The sequence below is a fragment of the Sus scrofa genome, chromosome 13 (assembly GCF_000003025.6).
Source record: "Sus scrofa isolate TJ Tabasco breed Duroc chromosome 13, Sscrofa11.1, whole genome shotgun sequence".
In the NCBI taxonomy this organism is placed as follows: domain Eukaryota; kingdom Metazoa; phylum Chordata; class Mammalia; order Artiodactyla; family Suidae; genus Sus; species Sus scrofa.
Genome location: NC_010455.5, coordinates 142,527,961 through 142,546,787, shown reverse-complemented (window position 1 = coordinate 142,546,787; position 18,827 = coordinate 142,527,961).

Below are 18,827 nucleotides of genomic sequence, written 5' to 3'. Positions count from 1 at the left end.
GTAAGAGACTATCTTAAATATTAATTCACTGCCCTACAAAAACACAACTCTACCCAACAAAACCTTAACATTTAATATTTATTTTCTGTCATTTGGTTTTCTTGGCTGTCACATGAGCAATACTGACAGTGAGTTCACAGAAGATACATAAAAAGTATGAAAGGTCAGTGCTATAAAACTATGGTGAATACATGGCCCTAACTGGAAGATTCTATCTTGATTGATTGATCAATATTGAAGTCATTGTAAGAGATGGCTTACATTGAGTACCTTGTAGATATTTTTTTGAAATATTTAAGCCTCAGTGCTTTTGTATGTGATATGTACTTTGAAAGTTAAATAAAAATTTCTTATGTTTATTATTTCATTCTACAAAAGTTATTCAATTTTCATTAATTATGTCAAGTGCTTAAAAGAAGAAATGTCAAACACATCTGAATGATATCCGACAGAACTCAAGCTAAAAGTTATTTTCTCATACCATGCAAAAGCTTGAAATTAGGTTCACTAAAACAACTTAAAGAAATGAATTTAATGCTTTCAATTGTTTTACTGGAGAAATACTGGTTTTAAATGATCTTAAAAATGTTATTGCTTTACTGTTATATATTTATATAAACTTCTAATTTGCATTTATAATACATTAAAAGTTGCAAAGACAGTTGTGAAATTAAAAGTTAATAGCTTTTCAAGTTTAACGCTTAATTTTTACTCCAACATTCTTAGTCATATGTTTAACAAAAAAGTATGGGAGTTCTCTTCATAGCTCAGCAGTTAATGAACCCAACTAGGATCCATAAGGATGCAGGTTCAATCCTTGGCCTCGCTCGGTAGGTCAAGGATCCAGCATTGCTGTGAGCTGTGGTGTAGGCTTCAGTCATGGCTGGGATCCCATTGTTGCTGTGGCTGTGGCAAAGGCCAGTGGCTGTAGCTTCAGTTTGACCCCTAGCCTAAGAACTTCCCTATGCTGTGGGTATGGCTCTAAAAAAGCAAAAAAGAAAAGAAAAAAAAAGTAAACCTTATACTTACTTTTTCTATAAAAAACATGAATCTATAGATGTTCATAAACATGGGGAGTATATCTGATTTATTACAATTTCATGGGTAACTGGGAAACAAAATATCTCATTGTTGAGGAAATAGTATAAAAAGCTTAGGAAACACTAATCTATCAGAGGAAAAATATATTTTCTCCTCATATCATACAGAGCCTCCATGATAACAGTGTCTGGAACTCAATAAAATATTATCAGTTATGTCAAGAAAGGGGAAGAAAATATTGAAACCAAGAAGGAAGAACAGACAACAGAAATAGATTTACAGATGAAAAACAAATACTGGAGCTGTCAGACATAGGTTTATGAATGAAAATCAGAAAATAGATAACAAGGTGGAGAATTTCACCTGTGAAGTGGTATATTTAGGAAATGATGAAATAGGAATTCTAGAACTAAAACATGCAATAACAGAAATTATGAACTCAATATATGGCTTAACAACAGATTAGAGTAGAATGGAGCTCTAATATGTGTGTAAGAGGATAGAAAGAGAAGAGATATTTAAAGAGATACTGGCACAAGAACATTCTGTATCAGATCAAAGACGTCAAACCAGTGATTTAAGAAGATACATAAATCTAAAGTAGGGTAAATATAAGAAAACAACATGTGGGTAAGAGCGTAGCAACACTACTGAAAACAAAAGACAAAGAGAATAATTTAAAGAAGAGGGAAAAAAAGACATTTCATTTGAGTGAATAAGAATAACAGCTAGAGTTTTAAGAAAAATGATAGAAGACAGGATATAAATGATATATTTAAATGCTAGAGAAAAAGTAAACTTCCTTTCTTATGGAATTTTATGTATCTAAGATAAAAGTGCTAATCTTATACTAGCAGAAGTTCAGATGGATACCATAGGAATATTTAGCAGCTCTTATCAGACCAGTAACTCATCTGAAGCTTTCTATGGATTCAGTTCATGGGAAAAAAGTTTCTACTCTACCATCGTCTACTTCCTTTTATATAGATTCAAACTCATCTGTCTCAGTTCAGGTTATAACTTATTCTTGACCTGTTTCTTAGGTACCTCCCAACAGGTGATCCCCCAAATACTTTAGTTATTTTAAGAACCCAATATGTACCTGTCATTCAATTTATCTAAATATATTTTCAACACTTTACTTTTTTAATCTCTTATAATAAGTCTACTAAGTGGTAATGAGAGAATAATTGCATTATTGGTGGCACATATACTTCTCCCTCACCCTTAAAAGAAGACAAAACAAAAAAAACCCTCTATTTGGGGTGATTATAGCTCTGACCCAGATTATTGCAGCAGATTACTATTCTGCACTCTTATATTCTTCAAATATCTAGTCCTCAGATTCTCCTGAATAAACATTTGACATCACGTCCTTCATGTTTAAATCATTGTCTTGGTATAAATTCCAAGTTCATTAATATAACATTAAGGACCTTTCATAATCAAAGCCTTGATTAGCTCACCATTTCCTTTCCTATAGCCTTTAGAGAGGCTTTTAATTAACCTACACCTCACCACACACACACATACACACACACACACACACACACACACACATACACACACACAAACACACACCTCCATACCTAGTTCATAAAGTTCTCTCATAATAGCTTCTCCTTCTTCCTCACACGGCTAAATCACATTCATCCTTAAACAATTAGTTTAGGTTTCATGCTACAGCAGCCTATTCTGAAGCAGTAGACTGGGTTTTAGTACTTCTCCATGTTCTCTGTATACATGACATTGAACTTCTGACTACATATCTGCTCTCATTCTACTAGAACATAATCTTTGGTTCAGGAATACTGGAACCAGTAGCTATCTTGGTACAGATAGTGGGGTCCTAAACAAATTGAGAGTAACGCAGTTTCCAAGAGGATACAAAATCTGAAACATAAGTTCAATGGCCAGCCTAAATTTAAAATACTCACTGATATTTCAAAATTATCAAAATATGTTGTGAACCTAAACATGAAATAACTCATTGCATCAGATAATATTCTTCTCTGGGTGGACTCTACAAAAGACCCAATGGCAAGGTCCAGGGTACTGCAAGCATCATCGGTTGCCAACTCATACCTGACTCAGCCACAGTAGGGATTCTAGCCTACAGAGAAAGGCAGGTGAAGCTCTCATTCATTTGACAGCAAGATCTCTGGACCTTTTTCTTTTTAAAATTCTGACTTGCTTACCTGTGCCTGTTGCTTACTTGATAATCCTATTCCCACAGGACATTTGCATGAAAGTCTGGATATCATGTTAGCCTTTTTATTTAAAACCTCAACTGCTGCCACTTATAATTCTGTTACTCATAATCCTGTCCCTTATGTGAAACAACTGCTTTGCACCCACAAGGAACACATTTTTTCTTTGGTTTTTTAGGGCCTCACCCATGGCACATGAAATTTCCCAGCCTAGGGGGTCAAATCAGAGCTGTAGCCACCAACCTATGCCACAGGCACAGTAACCTGGGATGCGAGCCATGTCTACAATCTACACCACAAATCGTGGCAATGTTGGAACCTTAACCCACTGAGCAAAGTCAGGGATTGAACCCACGTCCCCATGGATACTAGTTGGGTTTGTTAACACTGAACCATGGTGGGAACTCCAAGGAACTAATTTTTGATTAGTCCTTTGGCACAAAAGCATATGATTTCATTTCCTGATCCTAGGTACTGGATCTTGATTTGAAATTCAATGGATAGTTTATGGAAGGTAGGAAAGGGGTCTACTTCCTAAAAAAACATATCCTCTTTTGATCAAAATCAATCTGTTCAGGAATATTCAGTAGACATTGCCTGAAAGAAGAAAAATAATAAAAATAGTTCAATAGTAAAATCTAGTTTCTTTAGACACAATGGAGGCAAAATGAGGGTGGAGAAGTGAAATTCTGAAGTAATTTCTTATAAATATGGAACAATTTTTAAGCCTCCAAAAAATAGTTGGACTGTATCATTGCTTTAATTTCCAGAATCCATCTTTTCCAACTTTGGATTCCCACTGTAAATGAACTTCTGCTGTTATATCATCTAACAAATCTGATATTTAGGTTATACCAGAGTTAGAAAATAAACTTGCTGAAGGTGAGAAAATTTAATTTTAACTTCACTAGCAGTTTCAAGGCGAATTTTTACTAATAGTGATTTTCCACAATCACAAATATGTTATTTATTCATTCAATAAATATTCATTAAGCATATACTTGAGACATACTATTGGGGATATAAAAATGAACAAGGTATATGTTTCTCCCTCATAGACATACATACAGCAAAATAAGCAAAAACAAAAAATAAATATATTTGATAAGATAGGAAAAATATATTAGTGTTCTGATTATATACAAATAACAACAGTATATAACTTGGTCTAAGGAATATCATGGAAATCTCTCATCAGATAGGACTGAGGAATAGGGAGGAGAAAGTCAGTCCAACAGAATGGATCAGAAGGAAACATCAAAATTATGTCTAATATTAGAGACTAAATGGTAGGATCAAGTAAGCACAGTGATAATAATTAGATTGATTTATTAAAAAAAAAAAAACTTCTGAAACTTCTCTGACAGATGCTGGTTTAGGAAATCACCTCTCACCTATGCTCATAGATAACTTGGATTTTTGCCTCCAAAGGGAGAACTGAGTTCTCATAATATGAAAATTATGATTCTGAGCATTGCTGAAGATAGGAGATTATTTGAGGGGAAATTCCATTATCTCAGCCAACACAAATGTTCAAGAATTCTAGCTATAAAAGAACGCTAATCATTCTAATTATCCAGATGTTGTTACTTTGGATTTGGAAAAAAGAATAAGAAGAAGGAGGAGGTTGGGGGCGACTAACAGCCCTGATGTCACTAACAGCACAGCTTCTGCGATGGAAAATAACTAGTCTAGAGAAGAATAAAATGGCCTGTCTTACTGCCTAAACTTTGTCCACCGAATGAAATGTTAGCTAATAGAAGCTGCTGTCATTTGCTGTACAGAGTGGAGAGGGAGGGGAATAGGGCATATTTCAACTTACTCGTGAATCAGTACCATTAAGACACGTCTGTCCCAGCTCTCAGCCCTCTTTTCAGTCTGGAATGGAAGCTGATATATATAAATCTTCCCTAATGGATAGGGTCGTTCACAGTTTGCCATACTATTCCCTGACAAGGGATCCAACATCTTGTCTGACAAGAAAAAAAAAAAAAAATCGGAACTCTGCTTATTCAATGTGACTCCCTATCTCCTGATTATTTTTGCTTCAGGTACCTCAATTCTTAACCAAAGACCCAATTATGATCAAATGTAACATTTCAGTATGAAAGGGAAAATGGGGGGGCAGTTCATCCATCTCCCTCTTGATGATCTAGGGATTTGCCTAAATTAGGATTAATGAGGGATGGTCTGTAACAGGAGTTGTGAAAATTGTTTAAAGCCATATAACTGTTCCTGTAAACAAAACTTCATGAGGAAGCCCATATACAAAGAGATGGTGTGCAGCTGAACTGGCTCAGCCCCTCCCCTTCATTAGGGGCTCTAGCTGAAGATGTCCACTATACTCAGGGAGAGACAGTCCTAGAATACTATCCCTCAGGACTGCCCACCAGGGTCCTGCATCCTCACTTACCACCAGGAAAACAGATCTCATAGGACATTTGTTTTCACCCAAACTCATCTCCTTATTTCTCTGCTCATTTCCAACTCAGACTCAGTCCCCACCTCTTTACTCCCTCAAACTTCTTTCTACTGTTAGCTTCTCAGAACATTCCTTTTGCCTCCTTATCTTAGCTGAAACTGAATTCTCTGAGAACCACATTCTTGAAACTTCTGAAGAAGCGACTGCATTTTGTCTTACATACTCTATTACGTTGGGGCCAGAAAGTGAGGTTTGTGTCCTCCTTGCTTCCTCTTGTGGCTTTCAGAGTATCACCACCCCCTCCCCTTACAAAAACCACTACTCCTTGAATATGTACATCATCTCGATAAATCAGTATTACCCTACTTGTTGCAGTTGCCTCCTTATCTCATTGTCACTTCCTTTATTTCATTAAAAACTTGACCACATAGCTCCTCTTCACCACAACTGTTGCCATTTCCACAGTGAACTCAACGTCCACATTAATGAATCATTCAGTTCACTTCTCCTTTCCTTTGCATCTTCATTTTCTTCTACTACCTCCCATCAATTTAAGTACATGGTCAAGGGCACACCGCGGACTTGGTGCTTATTAGAAACTCAGTTTTAAACATTCTGATATTTGACTATCAAACTCCCCTCCTTATTTGCTTTGGTACTCTTACTGCCATTCTTTAATTTCCAGGATATTCCCTTTGTCCTTCTCTCTCTCTACTTTCCCACTTTTCTGTGATTACTTACAGTCTCTTACAAATGCTATTACCTCCTCTGTTTTAGTTACCTGGCAAAACTCCAAATCTGAGAGAAGTACATGCATGCCTTGTTATCCGCAGGGACCTGGTTCCAGGACCCATTGTGGATGCCAAAACCCTAAATCCACTCATGCTCAAGTCCCATAGTCAGCCTTCTGTATTAAGGTTTCACAGCTCAGGATTTAATCAGCTAAGGCTGGTGTAGTACATACTGCAATGTTTACTGAATAAAAATTAATGTTTAAGTAGACCCATGCAGTTGTTCAAGGGTCAATTGTATACCATTAACCACTTGTGTCCTTGCATCTAAACAGCTAACTGATTGCATTTTAACTGCTTGATCATGAACTTCTAATAAGAACTCAAGATTATCTGGCAATCCCACCAGTGTAGTAAAAAATTCACTCTCTTATTCACCAAGAAAACTTTCATACGTTCTAGTCTTTCTTCAAAACCCTTAGAGTCTCTTCTCCATTTTCAGTTAATTAAAAATTTTTCCTTGGACATCATTAGAAAAGATAAGGACAAAATGCCAATATCAATTTTCTTCATTTTCTTGTCACTTTATCTGTTGATAAACCCACATGCATTTACACCCCTATTCTTTCTTTCTCTACTACTGAGGAGGTAGCCTTGATCTCATTAAAGCCAAGATCCATAGTTTCTATGTATTCTATTCACTAGACAATAACCCTTCAGATGTTCCCCCTCCCTCCAACCTATTTCCCAGCTTCAGTCACAGACAAATTTCCAAAATGAGTATTCTTCCAAATGTTCTCCGATTCCTTCATTCACTTCTCAATGTACTCCAGAGAAAGCAGGTTATAAACCAAAGTACATATTACATCACCTTATTTTTATTTTATTTATTTAGTTTTTTTTTTTTTTTTTTTTGGCTTTTTAGGGCTGACCTGTTGCATATGGAGATTCCCAGGCTAGGGTTTGAATCGGAGCTGTAGCCAGCCACCAGCCTACGCCACAGCCATAGCAATGCTGGATTTGAGCCACATCTGCGACCTACACCACAGCTCTCAGCAACGCCGGATCCTTAGCCCACTGAACATAACGAGGGATCGAACCTGTATCCTCATGGATAATAGTCAGATTCGATTCTGCTGAGCCACAATGGGAACTCACAATCACCTTATTTTTAATGAAGATATACTTATTAAAGCTAAACATAAGAAAACCTTTAGTTCTCGGAGTTCCCGTCGTGGCTCAGTGGTTAATGAATCCGACTAGGAACTATGAGGTTGCGGGTTTGATCCTTGGCCTTGCTCAGTGGGATAAAGATCCGGCATTGCCATGAGCTGTGGTGTAGGTTGCAGATGCAGTTCAGATCCCGAGTTGCCGTGGCTCTGGCATAGGCCAGTGGCTTCAGCTCCGATTTGACCCCTAACCTGGGAACCTCCATATGCCGTGGGAACGGCCCAAGAAATGGCAAAAAGTCCAAAAAAAAAAAAAAGAAACTTTAGTTCTCTTCAAGAGATGGGATTATGCATGTTTATTTTCTTCTTTATACTTAAAGTCATTTCCTCTACTTGTGTAATACATTCATTCATACATAAATTTTTAATAAGGCTATAGCTTAAACTGGAATTCTCATTTGCAAAGCAAATTCCTGCACATTTTGTGAATACCTGTCATGTCACTGATAACCAAATTTCTAGCTTTGCCTTATTGGGGCAAGTGATCTTGGTACAGAGGCAACCACCAAAAGATTCAGTAATGCCTATTCCCACAATTCTAGCATTTAGGTATTTCACATTGTCCTTCAGTCATCTGCTAACCCATATGCCAGCTGCTGTTATTTCCATACTTGGTAGGAAGTGCAGGTCAGCCCTTTGTACCTAGAGGTTGTGCATTCTTGCATTCAGCCAACCAGCCAGAGATCAAAAAATAAAAACCTTGGAGTTCCCGTCGTGGCGCAGTGGTTAACGAATCCGACTAGGAACCATGAGGTTGCGGGTTCGGTCCCTGCCCTTGCTCAGTGGGTTAACGATCCGGTGTTGCCGTGAGCTGTGGTGTAGGTTGCAGACGCGGTTCGGATCCCGAGTTGCTGTGGCTCTGGCATAGGCCGGTGGCTACAGCTCCGATTCGACCCCTAGCCTGGGAACCTCCATATGCCGTGGGAGCAGCCCAAGAAATAGCAACAACAACAACAAAAAGACAAAAGACAAAAAAAAAAAAAAAAAAAAAAGAAAAACCTTTTTAATTTTAAAAAGTTTCAAAAAGCAAAACTTGAATTTGCTGCATGATGGCAACCGTTAGCATTTACGTTGTTTTGGTATTATAAGTAATCTCAAGATCATTATATTAAAATACATGGAAAGATGTGCATAGATTATTTGCAAATACTGTGCCTTTTTTTATAAGGTACTTGAGCATTTGTGGATTTTGTTATGGGGGTGGGGGTCCTGGAGCCAATCTCCTATAAATATTAGGACACTTTCTTATTTTCTATGCCCTGATAAGCAGCTTTAAGAGTATAAAACAACATTCTTTGAGAGAAGTTAAGATCACAAAAGAAAGAAACCAAATTAAAATATTAAAGAGAGTACAGTTTTATAAGGATGGGAATAAAATACAGGTAATAGAGATAAAATAGATCTTGTGGAGAAAGTAGAGAGAAAACAAAATAAATATGAAGGATTTCTTTTAATTTCCTGGGTCATTGGTTGGAGGAAAAGAGTGAAGATATTTTCTTGCATTAAATTTATGGCTGAGGCTCTTGGTGGCTCACAGATGATGATTCCTTCACATGTGTCTTTGGCTATTTCTTGTCCTATAATACTTTTATTATTTCTCTGCAGAGGGATAGGAAGCTGCTGTCATCCTTTCATTGGGTGCCTATCTGGGATGCCCTAGCTTCCTTTCCCAGTCTGATTTTAATGCTTCCATGATTGGCCATTTCAGGCAGACAGCGTGTTGTGAGATTTTTCACATCATAGCTCTATTAAATCAATCCTATTTGAACTCTCCTTTCTCGCCACTTCACTGAAAATAACCTCCTGACGACTGGAGGGTTTGAAAAGGGCAAAAAGCTTTAGTTATTGCTTTGAAGAAAACTTTGTGTACAAAGGAAATATCAGAAAAAACTTCTATTCACATATTATGTGTACATGTCCATTTAGGGCTACTTTCCGAGGTCATCTGGCATAATGATGGAACAGAGAACTGACTAGAATGGAGGATAAATGGAAATAAAGAGAAGAGGAAGATAAAACAAGTGGTTAATGATAACAGCAATAAAAATACAAAAATACATGTGAAAACCACTAAAGAGTTAAGATTGAAAAAAGCAAATATAAAAATCCCTTCAAATGTTTACCACAGGGTATCAACTGTGCAACTAAACAAATTATTTCTTTTCTTTCTGTTTTCCCCACCCCTGATCCTAACCTTACATATAAAAAAACAAAGGACTCTTACAGAACATCAAGGTACTTAAAAGACTGGAACAATAGCTTCTCAGAACCACCTAACACAGGAGAGATACAGGGCCCCCACCTTCTCCAATGAATGCAAGCTTCACTTAACAACTGAAACTCCCACACGCATCATTTGACAGTAATAGCGATAATCCATACAATTGTAATGCATGTTTACAGTTTACAAAGCACTGTGTGTGCATGCATAATCTTTTTATAAATAATGTCAAGAATAAGATGAATGTCACTGTCCAACCTATAAAAATCTGCTATTGCAATATGAAAAAAAAAACAAAATATCTAGTACATTTTATATAGCCATACACATGGGCTGAAACTCATTCTTTAAAAACTCTAAGTTTTTAAAGAAAAACTTAGACTTCCATATCAAAGCTGCACCTATGAGCCTGATTCATCCAAAGTCCCTGGTCTCTCCATCACTTACTTCTTTAGTTCACAGGGTTCTCTCCCTCCTTCTTACTTCTCTTCCTTTTACTTTAAATACTTTATTAGAGTTCCTAATGCAATTATTTGTGTTTCACAGTTGAGTTATTTCACAATGTTCATGAACATATTATCCCAGGTTATCCTCATAACTCCATGTGGTAGAATAACCCTAGCCTTCAAAACTAGGAATATATAGACCCCGAAAGGTACATAGTCCAAGGATGTAGATGCAACATGTGTACTCTGGTATCTGGAACCATTCAAACACCTCTGGCTATGTGTGCTTTTCCTAAGTCATCAAGACCACATACAAACAACCGTACTACAGTTATATACCTACTTTGGTTAAGCTCTCTGCCTGTGGACTAACAATCTAGTCATTAGAACAAACAGGACATCAAATATAATCTAGGAAGATGTAAAGTGGAAAGAAAGAAACATTTTAAGAAAGGCAATATACAGATTTGAAGTTTATGAGCATGAATATGGGAAAATAAACTAAGATGTTAAATGCATAGCACTTTAAAAGTGTTTAAAAGTGTGCCAATAAGGACTTAGGTAATAATTTTTCCTCAAATTATATGTAAAATATTGCTATTACGTCAAAATCCATAAAATTAAGTAACTAGCAGTTAGTTTTGAAAATTGAAATGCTATATTAAATAATAAGCTTCATTAAAAAAAAACTTGAAATGTACATATTAGTCTCCTAGTCCAGAACACTTGGTATATGACTAAGAGTTTAGTTATCCTCTTAGAAACTTTACATGGGGCTTTAAAAATACCATTGGACAGAGTAACTACAACTATAGGAACTACCGGTGTTCTAAGGTACCTGCCTTACAAACATTTTAACAGCAAACATTCTTAGTAAATATGCAGGGTGAGTGACCAGATAGCACACTGCAAATTCAGCAGAGGTTCACAGCTATACTGGTGTCAGAGCACTCCATACCAATTTTTTTAAATAATTTTTTTTTTCATTATAGCTGGTTTACAGTGTTCTGTCCATACCAATTTATAATTTTCACATAATGGAAGGTTATGTAAGGACATAACATTCAGGACATTGTCAGGTCATTTATAGTAGAAAAATATGATTTATCAGAAAGAAAATTCAGTGTGATGTCAGAAGACCCTTTGTTCTAGTCCTGGTCTGAATCTCAGCTATTCACCATTTGTGAAATGAGGAACCATTAAGTCTTTTCTAACTTCTGTAGTTTTTGTAATGTGAGGAATATACTAGTTGGCTCACTTTTTAGCAGGATCTGGGGTAGGTGTGGTGGTGATGTGAGAGGGACCCATGGCAGAGCATATATTAACTAGAGTCAAGAGAAGGAGTTCCCATTGTGACTCAGTGGGTTAAGAACCTTACACAGTGTGCAAGAGGATGCAGATTTGATCCCTGGCACCTCTCAGTGGGTTAAGAATCCAGCATTGCCACAAGCTGCAGCATAGATTAGAGATGCAGCCCGAATCTAGTGGTCCTGAGGCTGTGGCGTAGGCCAGCAACTGCAGCTCCAATTCAACCCCTAGCCTGGGAACCTCCATATGCCACAGGTGTGTCTATAAAAAAGAAAAAAGAAACAGTCAAGAGGAGAAAGAAGCAGACCTAAATGTAAAACTCTTAGAGGAAAACATAGGAAGAACACTCTTTGATATAAATCACAGCAATGTCTTTTTGGATCCACCTCCTAAAGTAATGAAAGTAAAAACAAAAACAAGAGTTCCCATTGCGACTCAATGGTAACAAACTCCACTACCATCCATGAGGATGAGAGTTTGATCTCTGGCCCTTCTCTGTGGGTTAAGGATTTGGCATTGCTGTGAGCTGTGGTATAGGTCATAGACACAGCTCAGATCTGGTGTGGCTATGGCTGACAGCTGTAGCTCTGATTTGACCCCTAGCCTTGGAACTTCCATGTGCCACAGGTGTGGCCCTTAAAAAAGAAAATGAAAACAAACAAAAACAAATAAACAAATAAATGGGACCTAATTAAACTTAAAAATGTTTGTACAGCAATAGAAAACAAACAAAAAGAAAACCTACAAAATGGGAGAAAATATTTGCAACTGAAGCTACCAACAAGGGATTAATCTCCAAAATATACAAAAAGCTCATGCAGCTCCATATCAAAAAAACAATAAACCAAATTAAAAAATGGTCAGAAGATCTAAATAGACATTTCTCCATAGAAGACAGATGGCCAAAAATCTCATGAATGGATGCTCAACATCACCAATTATTAGAAAAATGCAAATTGATACTATAATGAGGTATCATCTCACACCAATCTGAATGGCCCTTCATCAAAAATTCTACAAACAATAAATACTGGAGAGGGTGTGGGAAAAGAGAACCCTCCTACACTGTTGGTAGGAATGTAAGTTGGTACAGTTCTCTATGGAGAACATATGAGTTTCCTTTAAAATATAAAAATAGAACTGCCATATGATCCAGCAATCCCACTCTTAGGCATATACCAGGAGGAAACCATAATTTGAAAAGATACATACCCCCCAATGTTCATAGCAACTCTCTTTACAATAGCCAATAAATAGAAGCAACCTAAGTGTCCACTGATAGAGGAATGGATAAAGATTATGTGGTACATATATACAATGGAATATCACTCAGCCATAAAAAAGAATTAAATAATGCCTTTTGCAGCAACATGGATGGGCATAGAGATTACCATACTAAGTGAAGTAAGTCAGAGAAAGATAACTACCACATGCTATCACTTATATGTAGAGTCTTAAAAAAAGTGATATAAATAAACTTACTTACAAAACAGAATTAGACTCACAGATTTCAAAAACAAATTTGTGGTTACCAAAGGCGGAAGGGGAAACACGGGGAGAGGAATAAATTAGAAGTTTGGGAGTAAAATATAGACATTACTATATATAAAATAGGTAATCAACAATACCTATTGTATGTCACAGGGAACTCTACTCACTATTTTATAATAACCTATGTGGGAAAATAATCTGAAAAAAATGGATATATACACATAGATGTATAACTGAAATCACTTTGTTGTATACCTGGAACTAATGCAACATTATAAATCGACTATACTCCAATATAAAATAAAAATTTAATTTAAAAAATTCTCAGTGATTCTAGCCTGTTAGCTCGAATTCAGCTGAAAGTCTTAGTTTTCAGAATTATATAATTAAAAAAAAAAGAGTAGAAAGAAGCAAAATAAAATTGAACGCCTGTAAAACACCAGGTATGCAGTTTTCTCTTCTCAAGTATTATATATAACTTATAGTTTTCAGCTCCACAATCAGTCCAATAAAGACAAATAGATAAAAAACTCTACTTACAATTCTGGTTTTACAGAGTTAATTTTTTTTATCTATAGTAACTGTGTAAAACCAGTAATTTTTCAAAACATACACTATATCCAGTGTAATAGTAGAGAAATTAGAAAGATTGTTGCATTTCTCAAGTAAAACGGCATTTAAATCAACTTAATTAAAATGAATTTATTTATTTACACAAGTACTCAATGTTATCATTTTTAAGTATTTAAAAAGATCCTTGAAGCAAATAAAACAAGAACAAAAATATTGCTGTTTCACACAGAACTATCAAGAGACACAAAAATGGGACTGGAATATTTTTTTTCCAAACCTCTGGAAATTCAGCTACTTCAAGACAGAGTGTTTCTTTTCAAATCCTCCAAATATCCTCAAAAGACAACCACCAAGAACACTATCTTGTAATCCTAAATTATTTTCCTTTCACATGCTATGTAATGAGGGAAGGCATATTAAGCATTCATTTTTAAATTCTAGTTCCAAACATGGTTGTTTCATTAAAAATAAATAAATAAATAAAATAAATAAATAGACCATCCATGAGAATGAAGGTATAATCACAATTTTTCCTAAGATAATGGTAAATTGGGTAAAGACTTTGGTCCACAAATTGTAGGAAACCATATTTATCCCTAGGACCCGTGGGCTGGGTTACTCAGAAGAGTGACAGTAAGGCAGCATGGTTCAAAAGAAACATAATATGCCCTAGGTATGCAATTTTATATTTTTCTAGTAAAAGTCTAAAAAAGCAAAAGAGAGGATTTTAGTATGTTTCATTTAACATAACATACCTAAAGCAACATGTAATCAATTTAAAACTTACTGGTATGATAGTTTGTATTTTTTCATAGTAAGTCTTTGAAATGTATATATTTTACACTTAAAACACATCTTATCCATCCCACTCCCTCCCCGTCCCCCTTGAAGCGCTTGGGATTAATAGATGCAGACAATGGCCTTTGGAATGGATTAGCAATGAGATCCTGCTGTGTAGCACGGGGAACTATGTCTGGTCACTTATGATGGAGCATGATAATGTGAGAAAAAAGAATGCATACATGTATGTGTAGCTGGGTCACCATGCTGTACAGTAGAAAACTGACAGAACACTGTAAACCAACTATAATGGAAAAAATAAAAATCATTATATAAAAAAAAAACACATCTTAATTTGGATGTTCAATGGAAATATTTGATGTACTTTATATTTCATAAAACTTACTGTTGCAAAAGAAAATTTACATACCTAAATTGTTCCAAGCATACTTAAAATTTTCCAATAACAGAATCAACAGCAAGTTTTAAAAATTTAAGTTAATTAAAATTAAATAAAATTAAAAATTCAATTCCTTAGTCCTAGTAGCTACATTTCAATTATTCAAAAGCCACATGTGGCTAGTGGCTACAGTTTTGAAAGATGCAGCTGTAGAGAAAGGAGAAGGGTAGAAATGCCCAAGAGTGATGCTGATGAAAGCCCTAAAGAATTCTGATGATTTAATAAGTCTATGAGGCATAATATTTACAAAATATTACACTCTGTGTTCTCTCCTTTCCCATCCTACATATTTGTTTCATGGGGCTGCTGGAACAAGTAAGCACAGACTTGGTGGCTTAAAACAATGAAACCTCATTCTCTCACAGCTCTGGAGGCTAGAAGGTCCAAACTAGCAGAGTTATCCTCTCTGGGGACTCCAGGGAAGAGCCCTCTTCCCCCGCCCCACTTCCGGTGGCAGCTCTGGCATTCGTTCCTGGGCTTGTGGCCCCACTACTCCCCTGCCTCTGCCTTCACATTGCCTTCTCCTCATTCATCTGCAATAGCTCTTTGTTTATCTCTTACAAGGACACTTGTAAGTAATTCCTGGGATGTGATAGCATTAGGATCCACCAGCATAATCCAGAGTGATCCCCTCATTTCAAAAGCCTTAATTCAACTTTATTACATCTTCAAAGACCTTTTTTCCAAATAATAATAAAAGAAAAGATTTACAAATTCCAGGGCTTAGAACTTGCCATCTTTGGGTGGTCATGATTCAACCCACTAAAATTTGTAAGACTCTATTTTTCCTGAGTCTGTAATATGAGGGTTGTGACTTTGGCAGAGGGGTCTCCTATGTTATCTGAACAACAAACTTATTCAAATGCAAACAAATCCAGGACCACCAGCATCTCCAGCTCTACCCTAAAGGGCAGTGTCAAAGTCACTAGAGGGATCCTGAACCACCCACCACACTTATAAGCAGTAAGAGTTCTAATGGGAACAATTAAAGAAACATACACTGATATCCTGATTAACACACATAGACTTCCATTAACACACATACATCTTTATATCCTCCTTCCAAGATATCTGTTGGCAGAACCCAAGATTTTTCAATATAATCCTATCTGAGGAGATGCAGCTGACATTGCCCAGTGTAGAATGGTCTAGGGTACAGAATGCTCCAAAATGAAAATTATAAACTACAGAATGAGCCATCACAGAGAAACACAGATGCTCTTAAATAGAGATGAGCAAATGGTTTATGAACATAATTGCACAATTTCCAGTATTCTAGAAATATAGCTATGATGGCCTGCATATATGTTAATGTTGTAATTTAAAAGACAGTCACTATAAGAGAAACATTTAGGAATTGTTTGAAAAGGTGAAATTTTAAATGTAAACATGGGTCTGGCAGAAATAAAAAAAATGAAAAGATTCCCCCACATGGTTCTTTTATTCCTGCAGAACTTGATGGATAATACTAAGGGTTCAGAAGAATTCTCAGGGAAGCAGAGTAGTGATCTCCTGCCTCCATGAATGATGTGTCCTGATTTATTAACAGAGAGCTAGAGGTAAGTAAGAAGATCGTGGACTGCAAATAATAGGCATATTAATAGCTCTACTTTTAAAAAAAAGAAGAAAAGGAAAATCATCACTTATCACTTTATTATGGAAATTAAGCATTTAGTACCTATCCATATAATCTTTTCTTGAATTGACAAGGGAAAACATGTTCAGAAGGAAAAATAGATTTTGGTTTCTTTTTCTTTCCCTGAAGGCTAGAACTTTTAATAATAGTCTGTAACAGTTTAGCAAGGGCTGCCTTACTTTCTAGTTTCTCCTGAATTGGGTCATCATTTCTCTAAATGCAAAACAAGGAAAGCCTATTCAAAGTGTTAAAACAGGTGACAGAGAAGCACATTCATTTTCAGCTATTGTTTAGAGTTTCCTAGAAGTCTTGATATTATCCACCTCAGGAGGGGAGAATGTGGGATCTTGAGAAAAGAAAAAAAACCTGCTGACTTTCCATCAAGTCAATATAGCAAACATGTAATGAACACAGGCTTGGTGGGAGATCCACAGCCTGTGGAAAAGCCATTTCCCCACAATGATAAAGGTTATTAAAACACATCATAGCCTCTGGTTGTCACCTAATCTGTTGCAGTCCTGAGTCACTGATGAAAACAATTTCATTCTCAGAACAGCTTTCTCTCTCCCTCCTTTCTCCCCCACCACCTCCATCCCCACTGCAGTGTATCCTTCCCTGACTTCAGACAAAGTTCACAATCTGACCGCAAACAAGTATTGGTAATTGGACTATTACAGGATCCCATGGATAATCTGGGTAATTCTCAGCATTGTCACTGAACATCTCTGCAGTCTGTAAGGAAGCTAAAAGTAAGACAGGGTCTTAGATGGATTTCGAGATGGTTTCTATTTTAAAAAGCAGCCAACCACCACCACAATTGGCCCTAATTGCTTCTCTTTTTGGCAGTCTCAGGAGAGGGGACAGGGGCTGAATGAGCCAGGGAGACTAACTCCTGCTCATTAATAGCTCAACGTCTGTGGGTCAGGGCCAAAGCCCCCAGGGAAATGGAGACCCCAGTCGAGGCCCTGGCAACACAAAGTGACTTATGTGTAAAGGAGATGCCGGCCAAGAACTTTCAGTTTAGTATCCTTGCTGGAATAACCTGAATGGATTAAATGAGAATAACAACAGAGAGGACAGAAAGAGAGGCAGTAGGAAGGAGGGGACACTCTCTTAGGTTAGGAGAGTTGAGAGAAGTCACTGGCTACTTTCACCCCGGAGTTCAGAGGGTTTTCCTGTTTTAAAATGTGAGATCTGAGCTCTCATCACCTCCGAGCTATTGTGGGGTTGCTTCAGATATTTTCTGCCTTTCTTTCCTTTTCCCATTATGAAAATATGTTCACTAATGAGATAACATACTCAGTTCCATTGTGTTTCAGAATGATCTTCACGGACCAGTATCTTGGAGACTTTTCAGTTTATAGTTGCCTTTGTCACACAGATTCTGATGGTCTCTAACTTCTACAATAATTTTTAATGTTCTTTTTTTTTATTTAACAAAATGAAACAAAATGAAAAGGAATCCGCATAATCAAATTTGGGGTCACTAAGATGACTACTTTATGCCTCAACAATGCTAACTCCTATTTTTATCTTTTGTAAGTCATAAAGGTCAAATAAGATGGTAGGGCATTGATGCCAACAGAGGCTTCCCAGCGGTACAGACAGCCAGAGAAATAACTCCTTCTTAGCTTACCCTAAGGCTGTATTCTTAGGGGTATGTGAAAGTATGCCCCCCCTTTCCATTTAAAAGGACTTGTATATGCATATATGAGGCATATGTGGGTGAGTCTGTGATGGGGAGGGCGGGGCAGGTGAAGGGGGGAACAGGCTGATGCAGGACTCCCTCCAAAGAAAGATACAAGGGAAGCATTACCTTACCTGCTGGGAGGATAAATCAAAAGATAGAAGTGCTTAGTACAGAGATCAAATTCACAGCTACTCCTAGGATTTTTTTTTCTCAAGTTACATTCATGCACATTCATATTCTTTATGTACCTAAAAGAGTTACCTAGAATTTTTGCCTGGTAACATATCTAATCCTTGAGACCAGAGAGTTTCCAGAAGAGTTCCTGTCAACCCTAGTTTCTCTCTCCTGCTTCTCCTTCCCCCTCTCTCCTCTCAATCTCTCCCTCTGCCCTTCCCCCTCCTTCTGTATATAATTATACCTGCATGTGCAGGCAAGTTTTCATATATGCACCCGAATTTCTACCTGTACTAGAGAAGTTAGAAAATAAGCAACACATTTCATTATAGATACTATTTGCAGAAATCCTACTATGTGCTAGAAACTCTACTAAGTGATTTCCATATGTTAATTCATTTAATTTTCTCAGCAA